Raw genomic sequence first — 22889 nt, forward strand, 5'->3', positions numbered from 1 at the left:
TTCTAATTTCTAATTAATATCGTGACATTTTTATTTCAAGATAAATGCATGATATTTATGTTTCAAATAGGGTCTGATGGCCACAGACCTATCTAAACTTATTTTAGACCTGAAAAAGAGGGTTCATGCATTGAGGTGGGAAAAATCAAGAAAATTAATGAGAACCCACGTACATTTCATTAGAAGAGAATGAATAGAAAGGAAAGAAAGAAAAATCAGCTGGAAAAATCAAGTAAGCAAGGTTAACGATATCAGGAATTTAAAGAAATTTGTCTGGGTCCAGGAGAAAAACAATGAGTACTTTTTAAAAGGTTGAGATTATAAAGGGATTTAAATAGAGATATCAACAAGAAGGGAATTAGAATTACTGAAGTTATTTATTTGAAAATGCTTTAGAATTTATGTAGTTTTAAAATAAAACATAAGGTAATAAATCACCTCAGAACTTGCATTACGTCTATCTTATCATTGACTGAAAACTCAGCAAACAGTTCTCTGTAACCAACATATAACAGGACTCTAAAGCTAAAGAAAACCTCACTTCTGTGTTTGTAATCAATATAACCCAAAACAACTCTGCAAAAGACTACAAGCAAGCTTAGGAGTTTACTTTGTTCATTGAGACTATTCTTGAGTATTATAGCTCTACTTTAGTCAGGCAGTAAATTCAGTCATTTATTTTGATATATTAGGTGACAGTATCATCATTCGACAATTTCAGATTATAGGATGATAACTCAGGTCTGTCTTCCTTTTCTTATAAAGTCACTAATGCCATCATGAGGGTCCCATGCTTATGACCTTATCTATTTCTACTTACTTTCCAACAGCCTCACTTCTAAATATTGTATGCATTTGGGGATAAAATTTCCAACATATGAAATTTCAAAGGACACATTCAAACTATAGTACTGTTGCCCAATAATAGATGAACAACAGATGTACAAAAAGACTTATAAATGAACGTTTATAACAATTTTATTCAAAACAATAGCTTGAAACAATACAAATGCTCACTAACTGTTGAACAGATAAACAAATAATGGTATACATATACAACAGAATATCACCTAGAAATTAAAAGAACCAAACTCAATCTAATCTTAAATTGTGCTCTCAGTAGAATCCAAGCACAGATACAGAAGTATATATGTTACCTGCTTCCATTCACATGAAATCTGAAAACAGGCAAAACTGATGGACAGTTGCAAATGCACATCAGTGACTAATTGAGGTTCGGAGGAGATGGGGAGGAAATAACTGCAAAGGGATAGCAGGAAACTTTTTTGAATGATGACAAGACTCTGTATCTTTGTTGCATTGGTGTTCTCACCAATATATGTTTTTGTCAAAACTCATAAAATATGGACAAAATATAAGTCAATTTATTCTATGAAAATTACTCCTGACAAAAATGTTTTCAAAAACTGAATTAGCAACAAAGTATAAAGTTAATCACACATGTTTTCTTAGAGCTGGAAAATTATGTCATAGTTCCAGAATACCTTTCATCTACCATCCCATGCTTTTTTTTTTTTTTCCTCCTGGAACTGGGAATGGAGTGCATGGGCACTCTGCCACTGAGATATAACCCCAGTTCTGTTTATTTTATTTTATTTTGGGACAAGGTCTCTCTAAGCCACAGAGGTTGGCCTGGAACATGTGATTCTCCTGCCTTAGCCTTCCAAGTAGCTAGTATTACAGGCATGCTCCACCTCACCTGACTCCTTTCCCCGCTTATAAAACCATTAGCTTTTTTTTTTTTCATCTGTTTTCCAGAGTTATAAATGTTGTCAAGCCTGAGTTTAGAGGAAAACGCAACAGTGCTAAGGACCCAATAGCCTCTGTTGATCGGCAATGCTTTCTTCTGCAGCTTTGGAAGGACAAAAAGAGGATTTGAGAACAAAAAGATGCCCAAATCACAAAGAAAAAAGATTATTTTATAATCATGGAAACATACAACAAACAGAACTGGTTTTAAACCTCTCTAATCCATCAATGACCATAATATAGCAATGGTAATAAGAGAATATGAACCCGTTTTAAATCTGATTATTAGTGACAATGCACTTCAGTACACATCAGCAGTGTATAAGAAGTAGAACATAGGACTGATGTCACTTTATTTCTGCTTCTATGAGCTACACAAAATATGCATCTAAAATAAACTTTAACCCACCCCTGACTCTAGGATCCGCACAAACCCAGTGTTTCTAAAGGTTGTCAACTTGCTTTGTTCTATGAGACTATGCTAATCAACATAGCTCTCCCTTAGTTAAGCCATAATTTTGGCTTTGAAGTTGCAGACATTTACAAGTTGTCTTATCTTTTGGCAATTTTCAGATCCTCTTTTATGGTTGGAGAAAGTGAGAAATAACAAATATAAAGATTTTGTTTTTAATATAACTTATAAATTTAGTAGAAAAATAAATATCCTTAGTAGAAATAAGGATAATAAAAATAAAGTAGAAAATAAATTAAAATAGTAAACAAACAGTAGAAAATAAATATTACTACCATGTCTAGGATATTTCTGACTCCAGGGTTTACATATATATACATGCACATATACACATACACACAATTGACATGATATTCCAAATGATAGTAGATGGCTATATAAATTAGTTTCATGGTGATTCTGGATACATTTGTGTGTGCGTGTGGTGCTTAGGATTGAGCCCAGGGCTTTGTGCAGGTGAGGCAAGCACTCTACCAACTGAGATCATCCTCAGCCCCCACATGGTTATTCTGAATTTTACTTAGACATTAAGGATTCAAAGATAATAATCTAATTCCTAACGTCATGGGGATCACAGAGTAGTGAAGGAGACATACAGGTAAGAAATAATAGCAAAGTGCTATGATAAACAGAAAGCAACTGTTTGTGCTCTACATCCATTGCTCATAAGCAGTATAAATGCTGTTACATTTATTTCCCTCTCAAAGTTTCAGTTTTCTTATCCATAAAATGCACATAATAAAACATGCTTGGCAGTATTACTGGGGAGTTCAAGGATTCATAACATAGTATAAAAATAAAAAACAGTGAAACCAGAATAATTGCTATTCTTATATCTTCAACATCATTCCTCCCAATAAAATAGGCAGGAAATGGTTTATCAGCAGGTACAAGAGCATGGCTACACTTGTTTTCAAAAGGTGAAATATGGAATAAGTACCATTCTCATAGAGTATGGGGGAATAGGAATAATTTCAATTGAACGGAAGTTGGGTGGGAGTCAAAGGTGGTGATGAAGTGTCCACAGCATGCATAGATCTCTTGCATTATTACCATTAGTTATAGGACACATACTCTCCATCAGGCACTTTGTTATCATTAGTATATTACTTAATTTAATTCTTGCATCAATCCTAAGCGTTAGGTAGTTCAATATTGCTATTTTATAGATAAGGAAACTGGATTATAGAAAGTTGTTACAACTTGCTTCAAATCACAGAGCAATTAATATCACACATAGGAGTTGAACCTGAACTTGAGAGTTTATATTCTTATTCATTATGCAATAAGGAATGTTCATACATTCAGTTATATGACAACTTTATACAATATTTATATTTATTAAGTATCTTAAAATCCAATGAAGACATTTGAAAGACTAGTGTACTTAAAGAAGTAAACCTTAAGAGAACCTTTATTGTTTTTGCAATGAGTTAAACAGATATGTGCAATTGATAGAAAAGAGTATAAAAATTCAGATGGGCATAATATAATTTTATTTTTTTATTACTGAGCATATTTTCTATTAACTAGCTACCAAGCATTCAGATTATAAAAATCTAAATATGCATTAAGTAGTATTATCACTGGGTTTCAAATGCTGGGGGTGAGGGTGTATTCTGGGCACCTCATCCTTGTATTATGATCTGAAAATACTGGCATCTTCTGGCATCTGCTAAGAAATCCATATTTCATCTTTGTCCATATTTCATCTTCTGTCCAAACAAGTGATTGCTAAGTCATCCAAAATGGGCTTCAGGTTTTTTTTCTATCTAGGTTAACTCCTATGAGATCTGTCTCCTGTTTCTCATTCCAGAGTTGGAACATTACAGGAAGAAAGACTATGATTTGCCATTATTTCTTTGTTGTTCTTAGTTTTAGAGGATATATGTACTTCTCAGGTCCCTCCTGGGAGTGAAGAAAGTGTCTTTGTCACAAGGTGAGCAGGGAAGGCTTTCCACCTAAATCCAACTTGACATTTTCCTTAACCAATATCCAGTCCTCCCTTGTTGAGAGGTGTAGCCCTATGTCTGACAGGGCTACACCTTTTAGTAATAATTCAGATCTGAGCATTATTTCTTTTGAAATAATTTGCACCACCCTTCCAGGTCGGACCCCCAAACCTCCCCACACACTCCTCTGTGTTATTTGCACTTCTGGTTGTCATGATACAGACAATAAAGCCCTAAAGATTATGGAATTATAGAAGCTGGAAATGACCTTCCTTCCTGAATACTAGAATGGAAAGCCACTGTCTGAAAACCCACACAGGCTTTTATAGACCAAAAAATAAACTTCTCTTTTTGTCCAGCCATTACTAGAATTGGGTCTGTCTGCTAATACTGGCTAGTGTATCTTAATTAGCATACCGACCTGTCTAAAAGATATGATAAAGATGGCCATTCTGTAAAACTGATGACTGCCCGAAAGATGCGTGGCCAAGGAAGCACAGGTACCCCTTACATGCTAATTTCCCAATCTGTCTAGTAGTTATGAAGGCCCCCCTCACCTCAACGAGGAGACGGGCAGTCCCTCCTCTCCAAGGGACTCCCATTATTTATTCACGTGTCCTTCATCATAGTATACCTTTCCTTTCCCAGCTCCAGAAATGTTTATTATCTGGTGAATAAACAGGGAGTTTTGAGTTACTCATTCTTTTTAAATCCGTTGAGGAACTAAAGTACCATTAATTGAATGTTTTGGAAATAAGAACATAATGCTCTAGCTGATTAGCTGGGAGAAAAGCAAAGATGGGGGTCTCTGTTAATATTGCAGAATATTACCCCATATCTATAGTTATCTGTCAAATGGACTGAGAATACAAGAACTGAATTACTTCTCTTTTAGGGTCTCAGTTGTCAGCTGAAGTCCTACCCAGAATTTGGGGGCCTGTAGTACTTGAAAATGATTATTAGCTTTTTGAGAGTGAGGGATTTAGTCAATCCACAAAAGTTGAGTAAATACCTAGTACCAGTTGCTATGAAGAAATTTCACAGAAGAGTAATAATCTCTGGGTTTTTTTCCCCAAAAATGCAAATACCCAATGGAGGTACACTCCCTCTTTCGAGCATACTGAGATCACAGAACTTGACCATTGCCAAGTGACCATCATTCTCCACAGATGTTTCCATAAGGTTACTGGTGGACTTTGCTATGAGTGAAAAAAATGGGTGTAGTCCCCTTGTAATGCTACTAGACAGCACTTAGTACCCTAGGACTTTTTAGGTCCAGAACTTATGAGACTTCTTTATCCCATCACTCTCTGAAGAGAGTATTCACAAGGAAAAAGTCAACTGCCTCAAATTCTTCCAGAGCCTGCCTCACTCCTTAAACTGGACCAAAAGAGCACATATTTAAATTGTAGACTGAGCACATGCTTGGATAAACTAAAGCTTCCTGATTAAACATGCAGAGTAAAGTTCAACACTGGTCCCAGGTGATACGTTGGGTGTTAAGTTTCCGGAAAAATATTTTTACCGGTTTCTCAGTCATGATTCTATCTTGGCTTTAAACATCAGTTCATATTGTACAAAGTCTCACCCCAGCTGGATAAGCTGAGAAAGCAAGAAAATAAAGTCAGATATAATTTTATGTAATAAATATGGGAACTGTGACTTCAATATGAGAATAGTGGAGAACTGAAGTATTGGGGATTTTTAGGTTTCTTGGGAATTTTCTTCTCCCAAACACAACTCGATTTGTATGGATTGGAATATTTTAAGATTATAAACTGTGGGTTAAAATAAAATCTTAGGGCTAACAGTCTAGTTAAATCACAAAGTTCTGTCTCAAATGCAATTTCTGGTAACACAAAGCTTTATATTGCTTGTACCGAAATCATACTGAGAGAAGTTTGTGCATGGATCAAGAAAAAAGAAAACAAGTAAGTGGCACTTGCTTATTACATATTTACAGACAGAGAGTCACACTGGTGCTGGTTCTGCCCAGCACTTAAAAATCCTAGGGAAAGGTTCAAAGAACCACTACTCTTCCGTCAGCTAGTTACTTTCCAAAGATTTTCATATTCTTGCTCCTTCATCCTGAGGAAGGACATGGGGTAAGTCTGAATATTTTTGGATTGTGTGTTGATGGCTGGGAAAGGCTATTGTGGGAACATGCTGGTTACAACTGCCAAAGTGCACAGCAGTCTTCTCATATTTAGTCAAATAAATCCCTATGTGCCTGCCACACACCCTGCCTTTGGTGTTGTTTGTTTGTTTCTTTGAGTATTTTAGTAACTTCCTCTCATCCCACTGTAGTTCAAGCTTTATTTTCTTTTAAGACCTTTACTATTGATCATGAAAAAAATCATTCTTAATTTGAAGAAATGTAAGAGAGGTGCTTCCCCTTCTTTTTTCCCCACTTAGTATAGCTGAAAAACTTAGATACAATATATAAACCAAAATAAGAAGGCTCTGAAGGGTAGAGAGAAGGAAAATTGGCTAAGGACTGTGGGCCCAAGGAGTGATGCTATGATGAAATTCCTGGTGATTCTTCCTGTCTCATATATCCCAGACTTGAGCCAAACAAAGAAACAAATAAATAAAAAAATAAAGAAAACCAACAAAAAACAGCTATCAGGGAATGTTAATACTTATGGACACTAATGCCTCAGTGAAAGCTTGTTTTCCTCTACCCAAAGTACCTAAAAAGTGTTGACAGTGTTAAACAGTAGCAGCTCAACTCCACGTCAGTAGCATGGAAAACACTATGGTCCCACATCCTTCAGGTCAACAAATGCTGAGCAGGAATTTTCACATGGCCAACTTATAAAGGCACCCCCCCCCATGCCTGACTCCTGCTGGCCCAGAAGGCTGGGTGGAGAGCTGGGAAGTCTATTTCCATCAAGTATTATTGAATCCCATGTTACTTTCAAGTGTACATGGAGACCAGAGCCTGGACTTCCACTCCCATGCTGCAGTAATAAAACCTCATTTCCCTTCCACATTTCAGTGTATCAGAAAAGGACTAATGGATGGTCAGGACTTTCACCACTGCCCACAGAGGTGTGAAGCAACCACTACTCCTGCCCACAATGTTGGTGGAAGCAACAAAGAAGTAATAGGAAAGCATTCCAGCCATGGACGTGTCAGCAAGGTAAGCTTAAATTCTTGCCTCCACTCAGAAGTAATAAAGTAAAAGGCCAGAGTCAAGGGAGGAACCTGGACTTCCACTCAGTTGGCAGTGATGAAGAGGGGTTCCCACATCCCTCACCAGCATTAGGGGAGGTCTGCTAAAAAGATTCCTCTAAGATCCAGTTGCAAAACACAATACCCCGAATGTCCAGGATATAATCACAAATCACTCATCATACTAAGAACTAAGAAAATCTCAACGAATCAATACATGCTAATATCATGTATTGGCACAGATGTGGAATGATTTGACAAGAATTTAGTGATCATTATTATATGAAATATTTATTATAAATGTTGGTTTCTCAGTAAAATGAGGCAGCTCAACTAAAATAGATCTAATAAATTATAATTCCCATTTGAGGGATATATTTATAAAATGGTCACTAAAGAAGCTAATGATAGCAACAAATGACAGCTTTATAAAATGAGACTAGCACTGAGCATGATGGCACCTGTAATAATACCTCTAATCCCAGTGACTCATAGGCTGAGGCAGGAGGATCCCGAATTCAAAGCCAGCCTCAGCAAAACTGAGGTGCTAAGAAACTCAGTCAGACCCTGTCTCTAAGTATAATACAAAATAGGTCTGGGGATGTGGCTCAGTGGTCAAGTGCCCTGAGTTCAATCCCCCTAACCCTCCACCCTAAAATGAGACTGAAATATATGTTAAAAATTTTAAAATTAGGGTAATAAAACATCTATGTTCTATTTCATCTATAAAACTAGGTTATGGCTTAGGGTTCCTTTTTCCACCAATGTTTATTTTTATGTTTTTCTTCACTATTCTTCACAATCTCTGAACATACATCCCATAATCATTTATGTAAGAGCTGACATAACTAATTTCTTATAAATTAAATTTTGAAATATTGTCAGACATGATTATGGAATTAGACAAGTTGGGCCATCCAACTTAAAGATAAATAATTAATACCCTATTTGTTCTAAACTATGTTCCTTTCTTAAAGAGTTCTTAGTAGCTAGTTCCTTGAAAAATGAGCCCAAATGATTTTGATGGTCTTTAGGATACCATTTCACTACAAATACTGTCTCTCTGTTAAGTCAATTTTTATTGAGTATTTATGAGATAACGGCATGATTCAAAAGCAATGCAAGATTTTTATAGAATTTTTTTTTCCTCTGAGATAAGGCTATAAAAGTTCTTATAAACCTCTTCACTCTTAAAAGCTAGAAGTAGCAGAACCCAGTGGGGTTTCAAAACCATCAATATCTTCAATTGCATAGACATTTGTCTTAACACAATATTTTCCAGCTCTTTTCTATTCTCAAGAGAAAAAGCAATTGCAGATGACTAACATTTCCATTTTAAATAAATGCTAAAAGACAAATTTAATTTATTACTTTCCATTTTTAAGTTTATTTGAATGTATGTGAAACTGAGGGATGGCTTTTGTTGGCAAAAAAGGGGTTTCAGTTTCAATATTAAAATAAAGGAAGCTGTTTTTCTTTTACTTGGCAACTCTGACATGTTACCATGCTTGTGAGGAATTTTTCTTTGTCCTATAAAAGAAATAGAACCATCTGACTGTATTGTAAATTACAGTTCTTAAAAATTGCTCAAAACACAGAAAATGAAACTTTTCTACCCTGGGCTCTAAAGTATTGAGGTAGAATACACAGATTATGATTCTTTGAAAATTAGAAAACCACAAAAATGTAGGAAGTAGGAAATTACTTACAAGCAAAATGAAGCTAGTATTTATAGTAATTAAAAGATGAGGAGTTTTGGGTGTGTGTGTGTGTGGGAGAGATCTAAATTACTTAATTAGATAACAACTCTATTATAGAAACTTAAAAACAGTTAAGTACTAAATGACTGATGGTCTGCTTTATAGCATCTGTGACATCCACCCTTTCAGCTATAAGATTTAGACAGAAATAGAGATCCAAACACTTCAGTTTTACTGATGCTGTATTTTCCTTTCTGCTTAAATTACAAATTGATTGTGAACAATTGGAAAACATAGTAATAATATTTAAAAACTTCTGGACCTTTTAAAATTAAAGTTGAGAAATGGTTAAACCATTTTGTAGATAAACTTTAGAGATCTTAGCAAATAAGTACAATTATATAAAATATCTTTTATGATTTTTAGGATTAGGTTATATTTCTGTGTAATACCCTGGGGAATAGTAAGCCACTGTTTCAATTTAATTCTTCTCTGATTGGTTCTGCAGCCACTGCAAAGTATACCCTAGACAATAATTATTCAAAATATTACAAGGGTGGTATGCAATGCCAGGATTTCTGCAGATATGCCTAAGGAGTAACAGCTTTAAGAAGTTCTAATAATGTTCAGACTCGCTTGGAAAAGGGTTGTTTTTCCTCTAGATGACATCTAGAATCTATTATGTTTTAGTAAACACCTGTAAGTCACAGCAAGTTACAGAGTATATCGAATTGGCCTACCTGATGAGTTCTGCAATGTCATTTCTAAAGCTTTTAAGAACAATTTTCCCAAACATAAGGAAAAATTTTATGGGAGTTAAGTGACAGTATAAAAAATAGAGTAAAAATAGAAATCCTTCTAGAATATCTTTTTCATACTCTTTTAGTTTACAATGTATTGTACATGCAACCTCAACGGATGGCCCATTTATTTCTATGTGATCATGTTGGATGCAATAAAATTTCACATCTTAGATGACTCAGCAATACCCAAAAGTCAGCTTACTCCTAACTATGCAAATACAATCTGAACTCAATTTTTAAGAAACCACAGATTTTTTTTTCCCTTAGGGAATGGACTACTTGTGGCCAGGATGTTTCTTTTGTAAGAAAAATCATTCTCCAACAAGTATTTTCACAAACTAAAACAGAATTCTGACACTTTCCCTGCATAAATGTACCTAAATATTTCAAAGGCATATTCGCAAATGAAACATTAACTATTCCCTTGTTGATGTAGTTTAACAACTGTAGGAAGCCATAAACAAAATTCTACCCAAGGACTGGTTTCCCTTGTTGGAAGAATCAATGGATTCCAAGTCTTGCAAATCCCTTACTTTCACACAAGGAGAAAAAAAAAAGCAATTTCACCTACCTTGTGACAACTATCAATTTATTGCCTTGCAGCTTCCAATCCACCTTCCACTGTCCTGCTAGTGATATTGAAAATGAACTTTGTAAATATTCCTCCCTTGTCAAATGGTACAATGTTAAGTGCCGTCAGCAGATGGCTCCAGAGGACACTGCAGGGGAAGGGGCTCATGTCCAGTGTTTTCCTCTGCTTAGTTTTGTGGTGCACAACATCCAGGAGTGCAGCACTTGCATGTTGCCCCCACCCTCACCCCAATGAGTTCTGCTGCTTGGCACAGTTGTCTCATGGGCAACTTCCCTGGCACTGTAGAGGGCAGCTTCCCAGCAAACCTCATGAAGCAACACTTCCTTATGGTCATTTTCCCAAGCAGCCCAAAAGATGTCTTCCTATCAGTTTCTGCTGGCAATGTACCTCAGGGAACTTCTCTACTATCAATAGGCCATGACCATGACCACAGTCTCTCAAAGGGCAAAGAGGAGTACCTCTTCCAGATTTGTTCCTTCCTGGGATATTTTATCTTAGACCTAAGGTTCTTGCATTTTTAATATCTGCTATTTCAGGATTTTTAGAGTACTTTGTTCCCTTGGTAAGTATTGTGGGTAGGTCATTAATATTAATCATTTAAGTTAAACTTTCTCTATTAAAAATTATAACAGGATTCCTGTTCTCCTGATTGATCCCTGAATGATATATATCTGTAGCTTAAAATTCAATAATAACAATTCAAGCACAATTATGTTTTAAAAAATCATGATATAAAAATGAGAAACCTAAAATATTAACAAATGCTAGTCCCTTCTTATTGAAGTTGAAAGTAGAAGGTGTTTACCAAGGCTGAAGGATTTGGGAGTAGGAAAGAAAGTAGGGGAAAGGTCAATCATTGTGTACTAAGTTACAGTTACATAAAAACAAGAAGTTCTGGTGTGCTACTATACAGCAGGGTGGCTATAGATGATAATAATGAACGCTACACTTCAAAACGATGGAAGAGAAGAAATTGAAAGTTTTCACTATAAGGAAATGATAAAATTTTAAGGTGATAGATTTAAACACTACACAATATATACATGCACCAAATTTTCATGTTACCCTACTAATATGTATAATTTTTATGCTTATATCATTTAAATTTAATTTAAATGTAAATAAAAAATAAAATATGGTCCCACAACTTTTCTTTAAGTAGACACTATTCTTTAATATCTACTTTCTAGCTACATAAATATACCATCTAAAAGAATACATATTATTAAACTAATGTGTTTATCGCCGTTTGAAAGGAAATTTCAAACTGTTTGAAAGGAAATTTCCCATAGTGAAAATACTTCTCAAATATCCACACAGGTATTGAGCAATAAAAAGACCAAAAGAAATGCAAGCAAATGTGTGCCTTTAAATAGAAACAAATTTGTATGTACTTTAGATTACATAATTCAAAGCACTTCTGAATTTATCAGAATGGAAAACCACTTCCTATCAATTCAAAACACAAAGAATGAAGATATTTAGAGATATTAAGGATCATTTTGGCCTTATTAGAGTAATATATGATTTAACATTTTCTTTCATAACTTTCCTATTTAAATATATCCTTCTTTCCTCCTCCAGGAGTAGAATTCCCTCAACGTATCAGAACTTAACTGTCATAACTTTTTATTGATTTAAGGCTATTGATTTGCAAGCAAAAGTCACTTATGACTACTAACTTCAGCAAATGTGAAATTCATTTTCATAGTATCTGATAGCTTATGAAATTGGCAGGAAGTCTGGAGAACCAGACTCAGAAAAGGCCTGGAATAAGAGCGCCTCTAAAGCTCCAGGCAGCAAACACTACTTGATCTTCCTGTCAAGGACAACTGCAGGAAGTAATGAGCTCCAGACACTCTTTAGCCTTTAAGTCCCTCTACTCAAAAAACAAAGTCCTTGGAAGGCAAGCCCAATTCCTCCAGCTTAGGTCATATAGCCATTTCTTGCTTAGAGGAGAACAAAGCACTGTTATTTTCTGTACCACCCAAATAACACAAAATGGGAGAGCCAACTAAACCTAATGGAATTGCAGTAATGTTAGGTGAAGTGGAATGTAAGGATACTTGAAGGTCAGAAAACTTTTCCCATTATATATGCCATTTAAGTCAAGTCTCTCGTTCCTTAAGCACCCACATAATAAGTAAATAAGAGATGAATTACAGACAAAAGAATTGATTGCAATGGTTCAACATCTGACAAATTTAGTCTCTTGTGGATACTAGGTTAAAAGAGAAACATAGAAACTCCAAAAGAGATGGAAGGGACAGGCCTTGTCTGCATGTTCTCTAATGAACTTCTCATAGTGGAGTACTGTCAACTTTCATGTCATCACACCAAAAATATCAGATGAGATGTGGTATCTGTTGCTAGAAAATTCTCCCATTTTAAGAAGAAAAATGGAGGTCTGGTGATATCTCCCTTCACTGCCTTTAGGATTCACTCATAAAAAAGATGCTCAAATGGTCTTGAGGTGTCACTATCAGAGCCATTAGTTTCCTATGGCTTTGAAACAAATTAGCAAAAATTTAGTGGCATCATAAAATATATATATTTTTTCCTCATGGCTTTGGAGGCCAGAAGTTCACCATCAAGCTTCAATGAGCTGAAGTCAAGGGACACACAGGATTTACTCACCACAAAGACTCAAGAGGAGAATCCATTTCTTGTATCTTCTATCTTTCAGTGATTGTTGGCATTTCTTTACAATGGAAACATCATTCTACTCGCTGTATCCATCCTCATATGACCTTTCCCTTTTTTGTTATCTCTGTCTTGATATCCTCCTGTTTTCTCTTTAAGTACTCATGTGATGGTATCTAAAACCCAAACTGGGGAAATCCAGGAAAATCTCCAGTATCAAGATTCTAAATTTAGTCAAATCTGTAGAAATTGTTTCCATTATAAGGAAACATTAATGTGTCCCATGGATTAAGATCCCCTATCTTTGAGTGATTATCATTTGGTCTGATTGAAACTCTCCCTTTGGGAGAGGGAAAATGTATTCTATACCTGAAAAAATTAGAAGGATTGACTATGAAGCAGCCGCCAAACAAGGGATACAATTCCCTAGCCCTAGTAGCATCTGGATGAAGCCACATGACTAGTGTGTCCAATGAAACAGTAGTGGAAGCAACTGATGTGTGACATACTGGCCAAATACTTCAAGAAACTAGCTTGCTTTCTCAAGAGCATCTTTCCTCTCTGATGGTTGGGTTAAGACTATGATAAAGAGAAGATGGGAGGGGAGGGGAGGTGAGGGGGGATAGTGGAGGATAGGAAAGGCAGCAGAATACAACAGACACTAGTATGACAGTATGTAAAAACGTGGATGTGTAACCGATGTGATTCTGCAATCTGTATACGGGGAAAAAATGGGAGTTCATAACCCACTTGAATCAAATGTATGAAATATGATATGTCATATGTAATGTTTTGAACAACTAATAATAAAATTTTGAGTACTTGGGCATACAAAAAAAAAAAGACTATGATAAGGAAATCATTGAGACACTAAATGAAGATACCAGAAGAAATATATCTCCCTTGTGTCCCAAATGGGAAAAAAAAAAAAAAAGAAAAAAGAAAAACACACCTGAAGACATCATAGTGAACATGGAAACACCAAAGGAATAGACAGTAAAATCATTAGATAGAAAAGACAGAATTACAAAGGCACGATAGATTAGTGACCAATTGATGATAAATAATCTGATAGAATTTCAACAGTAACAAGGGAAATCAGCAGACAGTAGAAAATGTGAAAATTTCAACAGAAAATATGTATCAACCAAGAGTGTATATCCACTCAAACACTATTTCTGTAATGAGTGAAGTAAAGGCATCTTCAGAAAGCAAATCTCTGTAAACTTATAATTTTAAGAAGAGAAATTTCAGAATGGTAACAGAATGACAGAAGAAATATAGGACAAATGCATACATAAATAAATAGAAATTTTTTTGCTTAAGTTAATTATGATATCTAATTTGGGATGTTTTAAAAAAACAAATAGAACCAAAATAAAATCTAGAGTACAGTAGTTGCAAGGCCAGTAAATTTTAGCAAAGTGCCAAACATTAAAGTTGAGCATACATTTTTAAATATTTTTTAGTTGTTGATGGACCATTATTTTATTCATTTATTTATATGTGGTGCTAAGAATCAAAATCAGTGCCTCAAATACATGAAGCAATTGTTCTCCCACTGAGCTACAAACCCAGACCTAGCATATATCTTTAAACTTAGATTCTACCACAACCAGCAAAGACTTGGTTGTAGATGTCAACTGAAAGAAATAAACAAGAAAACTATTTACAAAATATATTTATCTTCATTTAACAATGTAATTCAGCAGTCAACCAATTAAGAAACCTTACAACTGAAAGTGAGGTACCACCTTACACCTATTATTTGGCCAGACTTATACCTCCTTTGTCAGTTTATGCCCAGCTGAATCTTTGTTCAAACATATTCTCTGTCTCAAGCAGTGCTAGGTGGACACAGGAACCTCACATAACAGTCTGCATCAAATTCCCCTGAGAGGCAGGAAGTGCGATGTTACTCTTGTCTGGTGGACACTCCAGATATATGCTTACCCGGACCTGGGCATATTTTTATCCTAGGATTAATTCCAGTCTATGCAGACACCCAGTAAGTGTTGGGGGCAACTCTGAAAAATCACACTGTGTTTCTGGCTGGGGAGGCCAAAATAGTGATGCTAGGAAAATGCCACAGAAGTAACGAAAAAACTTGGGAAGGAAAAGCAGAGAAAGAATTCCATACCACATCTCTGACTCCTGAACACAGGAAAAGTGGCTCCCTCCTCTCTGATATTCCTCTGTCCCAACTATAGTCATTTTGTATCCCAAGAGGCTCTGTCACAATTTTGACCTCCTGATGCCACTGCTGACCACCTTGAACAAAGTCACACTTCATTGAGTTGAAGTCAAGGCACACACAGCATTTGCTCACCACAAAGACTCAAGGGGAGAGTCCATTTCTTGTTTCTTCTATCTTTCAGTGATTGTTGGCATTTATACACATAGAGTGTTTACTAAAGATGCAATAGCTTAGGTCCTGCCTCTGACCTAATCTTTTTGTTGTATCCCAGAACTACATTCTACAGAGCTCTTTTCTTTTCTCTATTTTTTAAACATAGTACTGAGGATTGAACCCAGGGGTGTTCTAACACTGAGCTACATCCTATTCTTTTATTTTCTATTTTGAGACAGGGTCTTACTTAGTTCCTGAGGGTCTCCTAAATTGCTGAAACTAGGCTTGTATTTGAAAGCCTCTGCTTCAGCCTCCCACATCACTGGAATTACAGACATCCACCAGCATCCTCCCACCTCCACTGTTTGCTCTTTCATTTTTAAATAAAGGACAGATTTAGAATATTTGCACTAAGGCAAGAAACCAAAAAGAAGATGCAAGTGTCGGCTGGAGTTTTAGTTGCTAGGGCTGGCATAACCAAATACCACAGAGGGCAGTTTAAACAACTTAAATTTATTTTCTCTTAATTCTGGAGACGAGGCATCCAAGATTAGTGTGAGAAAGGTTGTTTATCTCTCAGGCTTCTCTTCTTGGCTTATAGATGACTATCTTCTCCCTGTGTCTTCACATAATTCTTCATTTCTGCATGTCTACATCCAAATTTCCTCTTCCTATAATGTTACTACTTACATTGCATTAGGGCCCATTCTACTGACCTCATTTCATCTTAATTATACCTTTAAAGACTCTTCTCTCTAAATACTGAGGGTTACAACTTCAAAACATAAATTTTGGTGGATGAACACAGTGTGGCCCAAAACACCAGAGGTGATTGGTCTTGGTGCTCAAAAAGCAAAATCATTATTTTCATATATTGGAGGCTAATGGGTATTTAGAGTTAAACTTGAAGACCTTCTAGAGAGCACTCAGGAAATGCCTCTTCAAACTATTCAATCATGATAAAGATAAGGTACAATTTTTTAGGGAACACCATTCTTACTGTCAACATTTCTGAGATTGTCATAGCTTCTGTCTTTTTAATGTCCTGGGTATTAGACATTTCCTAACTCTTAATGAGACATCTCAGAATTTTTCAAAAACAATCCTTTTTCATTTAATATTATCTCAACTTCTTAGTTTTCAGGGGGAAAAAGAAGCAAAGTATAATATTCTTTAACTTCTTTAGTGGATGTTTAAAATGAGTGAAATATTTATAACTTTTTCAAAGGAATTTGTAGCTTCTAAAGATCAGCTCATGAAGAGCACACATCTTCCAAATCCAGGCTACTGAAGCATCACAAGCCCTAGATTACTAGAACAGATCTCACAATGTAAACATCATATCTCTGGAGTGCAGGGAGAAGCTAATTATTTAAACTTAAATAGTATCACATTTATTAAAAATGCATTTAGCAAACACTTTATTGTATACTTCTCTCCTACTTTAAAGCAAACATTTCAGTGGTCACAAAAGTAAACAAAAACAAATACACACTAATCTGTGTGAGCCCTACCTTCAAAGGATTCAGAAATGTAGGACCTGTCTTACATTTAACACCCATTCTTTCTTCATATCTAGAATACAGAAGTTAAAAAAAAAATCAGGGGATTTTTTTTTCTCTAAATATTTTGGTCATCTTGTTTCTAACTAATTGTAATTAGTAGTACTTCATAAAAGAACAAAACCTTTTACTTAGTAAATAGTTTCTGGGAAAAATGTCCATTGAAAAAATATGTAAGAATTAAGGAGCTTAAAACACTGTCAACCTAGAAAAGGGAAAGCAGCTTTGAAAATAAAATCACATATATTTTAGCAAGCATATTAGTACTTTCTTCTTTTCCTACATTATTAAAAAAGAAAGAAAAAAAACCCTATTCCCAAAATACAGTATTATGACACCACCTACTGGGAATTGAGAAGACCACAGCCAAGTTACCTCAATGTAACTACCCTTTCTTTAACTATAAGCATTTTTTAAAATTATCAATGAAGTGATTAAAAGAATTGGTAACATATACACACTGATGATGGCACAGAGAAAATTGGCAATATTATTATTAAATTTTAATTTGAAGGAGTCCTCTAGTTTAACCATTTACCTTCACTATTTTGGGCAAATACTATTAATCAACATTGACCTACTTTGGATTCATAAAATTGATGATAGACTTTATTAAGCAAAATACTCATTTACTAGTACTAACCTATAATGATAGATAATTGCTTGCAAGATGAATTTTGTTCTAATTTTTCATCAATGTACTTCAGAAACTATCATGGCAGGTTGTCTGTGGTGCAGGTTGAGTCCTCTGGAAGCAGAGATGAGATCAATAGGCCCCTGTGGAAGGAATGGGGAAAGCTAGGGTTGGGTAGGGAAGAAAAGAACAACTGTGATGATGGAAATGTGGCCAACCTGGAGGGGAGCTCTGAGGGAAATATGGCCCTGAACTGAGCCAAAATGACCTGACTTACTTCTTGCATGCATAGGTCCCTGATGTGAGTGATTGCAAGAGGGGTATTTTAGTCAGCATTTTTTGCAGTGGTGCCTAAAAGACCTGACTAGAATGGAGAAAAGTTTGTTAGGGGGAAAGTTTCTTGGGGGGCTCACCATTTCAGAGGTCTTAGTCCACAGACAGCTGGCTCCATTCCTTGGGGCCAAAATGAGGCAGAACATCAGGAAGGAAGAAAGTGTGGTAGAGCCGCTCACATGATGATCAGAAAGCAGAGAGACTCCATTCACCCAAACACACACACACACACACACACACACACACACACACACACACACATACATACACACACACACACACACACACACACACACACACATATATTTCCCCCCCAAAAAAAGAACATGCCCTAGTGCCCACCTCCTCCAGGCATACCACACCTGCCCTCGGTTAATCACTATCAGGGATTAATTCACTGACAGGTTAAGGCTCCCATAACCCAATCATTTCATGCCTGAATGTTCTTGCACTGTCCCACATATGAGCTTCTGGGGAGCAATAACAGCTATACTATAACAAAGGGTATACCTTGAATGACCTTCTGCAGCGAAGGCCAACATAAAAGGAGCTGCCAGCCACAAGAGCTCCCTTCAAAGTATCTGCAAGACACCTCTCCAAATCCATGATATTAGAGAGAGGACCTAAAGTTAACTTAAGGCCATGTTTCTGTAAGACTAACTTATAAACATGATCGTATCTATTATTTCAATTCTTCTAAATTCTTCCTTCACTATGCAGAATTGCCCTCAAAGTTGTGGTGAATTATTTTATAACATTTACATCTGAAAGAATTCTTTATGTCAGTTCTACAAATGTTTATTTCCGTCTTTGGTTATGGCTTATATTTAGTTAATTAAAGCACCATATTCCTTAGGACCAATATTTTCTCATTTTTATTTTCAACCTTTCTGACTGTACTTGACCCATGAAGGATTTGGATTTGCTACTGCGAGGTGACTGCTATCATTCCCAACCTAGAGTCACTTACAGTTTTTAAAAGTTCTCAATTTCTTATTTGAGATGTTCAGACCATGTATGCAACATCCTCTCTAGCCTCAAACCCACATATCCAGAATTATAGAGTCTATCATAAAAAAGACAACTTTCATATTTAATGTTTTCTTTGTGAAGATTTTCAGTCTTTTTCTGATAGTTTTGGCCTTTATGAACATAGTTTTATGTTTTTTCCATGCTTTTTGGTATGAATTAAATTTTATGGACCCAAAAATTCAATTTACAGTGGGAGGAAAAGCTACTAAATGAAAAAATGTAAAATTCTGTAAGAAAGTTAATATTTTCTTAGAACATTAAAATAATAAAAATTGAAAAGTATGACAAATGCCAACAAATGTCATTAAAATATTTTCTTATACTTTTTGGCTGGACTCCTTCATGTGTTAATGATTCTCTAATTTTCCCTAAGGGGAAACTAGAAAAGTAATTTAGTCCTCCTTTTAGCAGACTTCATCAAAATGGATTCAGGATTTTTTGATTCTCAGCCTTGAGAATATTACTTTCTCCCAGCTTAAGCAATGTGTTAAAACTGTTTTAATATTTTAAGAATCTCATCAATGGGTGTGTTCCCTGGCTACATGGTCAGCTGTGCTGATGCACATAGCCCCAGTGAGCCCTTGAAGTCTTGCCAGTGTGCCTTTGCTCCCCCCCAGAACAACCCTTCTCAAGATTGCCTTCTCTTCCCATTTTTCTCAACACTATTCCACATGGTAACCATTTCCTACATTTAGAAAAACTAAGAAAAACTAAGAGACAACAGATTTTCCAACTTCCTTCGCTAGAGTCACTGGGATTACAGGAATGTGCCACTATGCCCTGCATGTTCTATTAACTTTAGATTTTTTAAAATAAAGCTAAACACCTCTCTAAAGTGGTTGCACTAATTTACATATCCATCAATGAGTGTTCCCACTGATATACACACATTCTTACCAACATTTGTCAGTGGCAAAAGTTAAATTTTGCCAATCTTAGATGTGTTTGGTGATACTTCCTTAGAATTTTAATTTGCATCTCTTGATTGCTAATAAGGCTGAGCACCATTCCTTGTTTATTAGTCATTTGGGTATTTTTTCTGTCTGTTCAAGTCTACTTACTTACTGTATTATCAGGCATTTTTGCAATGATTTAATTGCACTGACATAAATGTGATATTTTTTCTGCTTGTGGTTTTTACTCTGCTACCTCCTTTCACCTTTTAATCTTGCCAAAGTATTTCAAAAACATCATAGCTGCCCTGTAGCTTGGCTCCACCCACTCTTTCATGGCTTATGAAAATGCCTTCTTAAATTTTGCTGAGCATGATGTTGGTAAGTTTTTCTGTGGCTAGATTATTTGTTTTTATTTATAAAATGATCTGGAAACATTTCAGAAAATATGTCATATGATATCACCCAGCTTTATTCTTTATTTAATTTTGTGGTTAGTGTACTGTCTTCTTGAACATTGCAAATATCCTCACTCCATAAACTGGCTTTCATTTTTATCACTTTAGAGATTCATTTTTTAAAATATAGCCAAAGGTATTGAAAATTTTCTTCATGTGCAATTTTTTTTTCCTGTGAGAAGAAATTCGTTGCTTTTCCAAGATCTCAGAGACATTCCCCTGTGCTATCTTCTAAAAGACTTATAGATTTCTGTGATTTAATCATCATGGAATAGCTGGTATCTGAATAACTTTCCTGCTATAAATAACCATAAAACTGGACATAAATATACAAAGCAACTCTTTTCAGTTGGAGCATGGATAGTGCAAAGTTGTAATACTTCAGAGCAGCAAAGGGACCCAGGTAAGATTGCTTTCTGAAGACATTTTGAAAACAGAGGGTAAGGGAAGTTCAAGCCAAATAAAGAGCAAATGTCTTACTGGGCGAAACTTCTAGGACTTATAAAAGGAGCCTGAAGTTCCAAAACATTATTCTTAAGCAAATTTTATTCTTATAAGAAACTATCTAAATTTCTAAGATATTCTAGTACTACTGTGAAAAAAACCCATTTCCACCGCTTTTTTAAATAACCCCCCAAAAACAGCCCTTGTTAGTCCAAATTTTAACTCTATATGTTAATCTGGAAGTATGGGCATAGCATTATTTTCATATTTAGTGTAAGGTTTAGGGAAAGTTATAATTAGTACATATTTCCTTACAGGCCTTACACTTGAGGTTTAAGGATGATAGCCTCTAAAAGAATGGCAGGAAAAAAATGGAGTACTATTTCACTTAACATATATTATTTATGCTATGAACATTTTTGTTGACATACCATTTTTAAATTAATACTTTTCAATTAAAATTTTAAAACTTTGTTTTAATTTCTAAAATGGTAAACATCAAAAGACATAGCCTTCTTGGAAAACGAAACTTCTTGGAATTCTAAATAATTTTTTTTAATATTTAGTTTTTAGTTGTAGGTGGACACACAATATCTTTATATTTATGTGGTGCTGAGGATCAAACCCAGTGCCTCATGTGTGCTAGGTGAGCACTCTACCAATGAGCCACAACCCGAGCCCCTAAATAATTTTTGAGTGTGCAAATGTTCTGAGACCCAAAAGTTACCGAGCTGATATTCTATACTGACAACACTCAATTAGAGAACATGGTGGGGGGGCTCATTGATAAACACTACAAAAACATTAAAACACATTAAGATACTTAAAGAAAACAGAAAGATAATTTGAAAATTCTGCTTAGAGACATAGAACAGAAAGACAATATTTTTTTTGGATAGGAATATTCCAGTATTATAAAAGCACCACAATTTCTCTAAGTGTTCCATGTCTATCTCTGTAGCGAATGTAATTATAATCCGAATGTCAAACAGACATTCATTTGAAGATTACGTCATTCCACAATGGAGTATTACTCTGCATTAAGAAATGACAAAATCATAGAATTTGGAGGGAAATGGATGGCATTAGAGCAGATTATGCTAAGTGAAGCTAGCCAATCCCTTAAAAACAAATGCCAAATGTCTTCTTTGATATAAGGAGAGTAACTAAGAACAGAGTAGGGACGAAGAGCATGAGAAGAAGATTAACATTAAACAGGGATGAGAGGTGGGAGGGAAAGGGAGAGAGAAGGGAAATTGCATGGAAATGGAAGGAGACCCTCAGGGGTATACAAAATTACATACAAGAGGAAGTGAGGGGAAAGGAGGAAAAATATAAGGGGGAGAAATGAATTACAGTAGAGGGGGTAGAGAGAGAAGAGGGGAGGGGAGGGGGGAGGGGGGATAGTAGAGGATAGGAAAGGCAGCAGAATACAACAGACTCCAGAATGGCAATATGTAAATCAATGGTTGTGCAACTGATGTGATTCTGCAATCTGTATGTGGGGTAAAAATGGGAGCTCATATCCCACTTGAATCAAAGTGTGAAATATGATATATCAAGAACTATGTAATGTTTTGAACAACCTACAATAAAAATTAATTAAAAAAAAATAAAAAATAAAGTTCATCTGTAAAGCAGCACAGAAAATTCTGAAAGAAAATGGGCAATAAGAGTGTATGTGTAGGAGAGTAATATTCAAATTATCAAATATAAAAATGGACACTGGTTATAAAACAATTTCTTTTGTGTGTGTGTGTGTGTGTGTGTGTGTCTGTGTGTATGGTGCTGGGGATTGAACCCAGGGCCTTGTGCATGCAAGGCAAGCACTCTACCAACTGAGCTACATCCTCAGTCCTAAAACAAATATTTTAAACCAATATTATAACAATACGAAGCAACATGAGTGATGACAGCTAAAAGACAAAAAGACAAATGGAAGTGAACAGAGTATAAATATTAAATATAAAAATTATTATAAGTAGAGGCTATATTTTAGATTAGTGAAGGCTAGACTTATCATTTTATAAATAGTACTATGATAACAGGAGAAAATGTTGATCTTTACCTCACC

At 35.5% G+C, this 22889-nt stretch overlaps 1 non-coding gene across 1 annotated transcript; it reads right to left on the reverse strand.

Moving 5' to 3' along the window:
• Positions 1-22594: 22594 nt before the first annotated feature.
• On the reverse strand, positions 22595-22668 carry Trnaa-ugc (transfer RNA alanine (anticodon UGC)). The gene has a single exon. It is a non-coding gene; the product is annotated as a tRNA-Ala (tRNA).
• Positions 22669-22889: the final 221 nt, after the last annotated feature.

This window comes from Callospermophilus lateralis, chromosome 10 (genome assembly GCF_048772815.1).
Source record: "Callospermophilus lateralis isolate mCalLat2 chromosome 10, mCalLat2.hap1, whole genome shotgun sequence".
Classification (NCBI taxonomy): Eukaryota; Metazoa; Chordata; class Mammalia; order Rodentia; family Sciuridae; genus Callospermophilus; species Callospermophilus lateralis.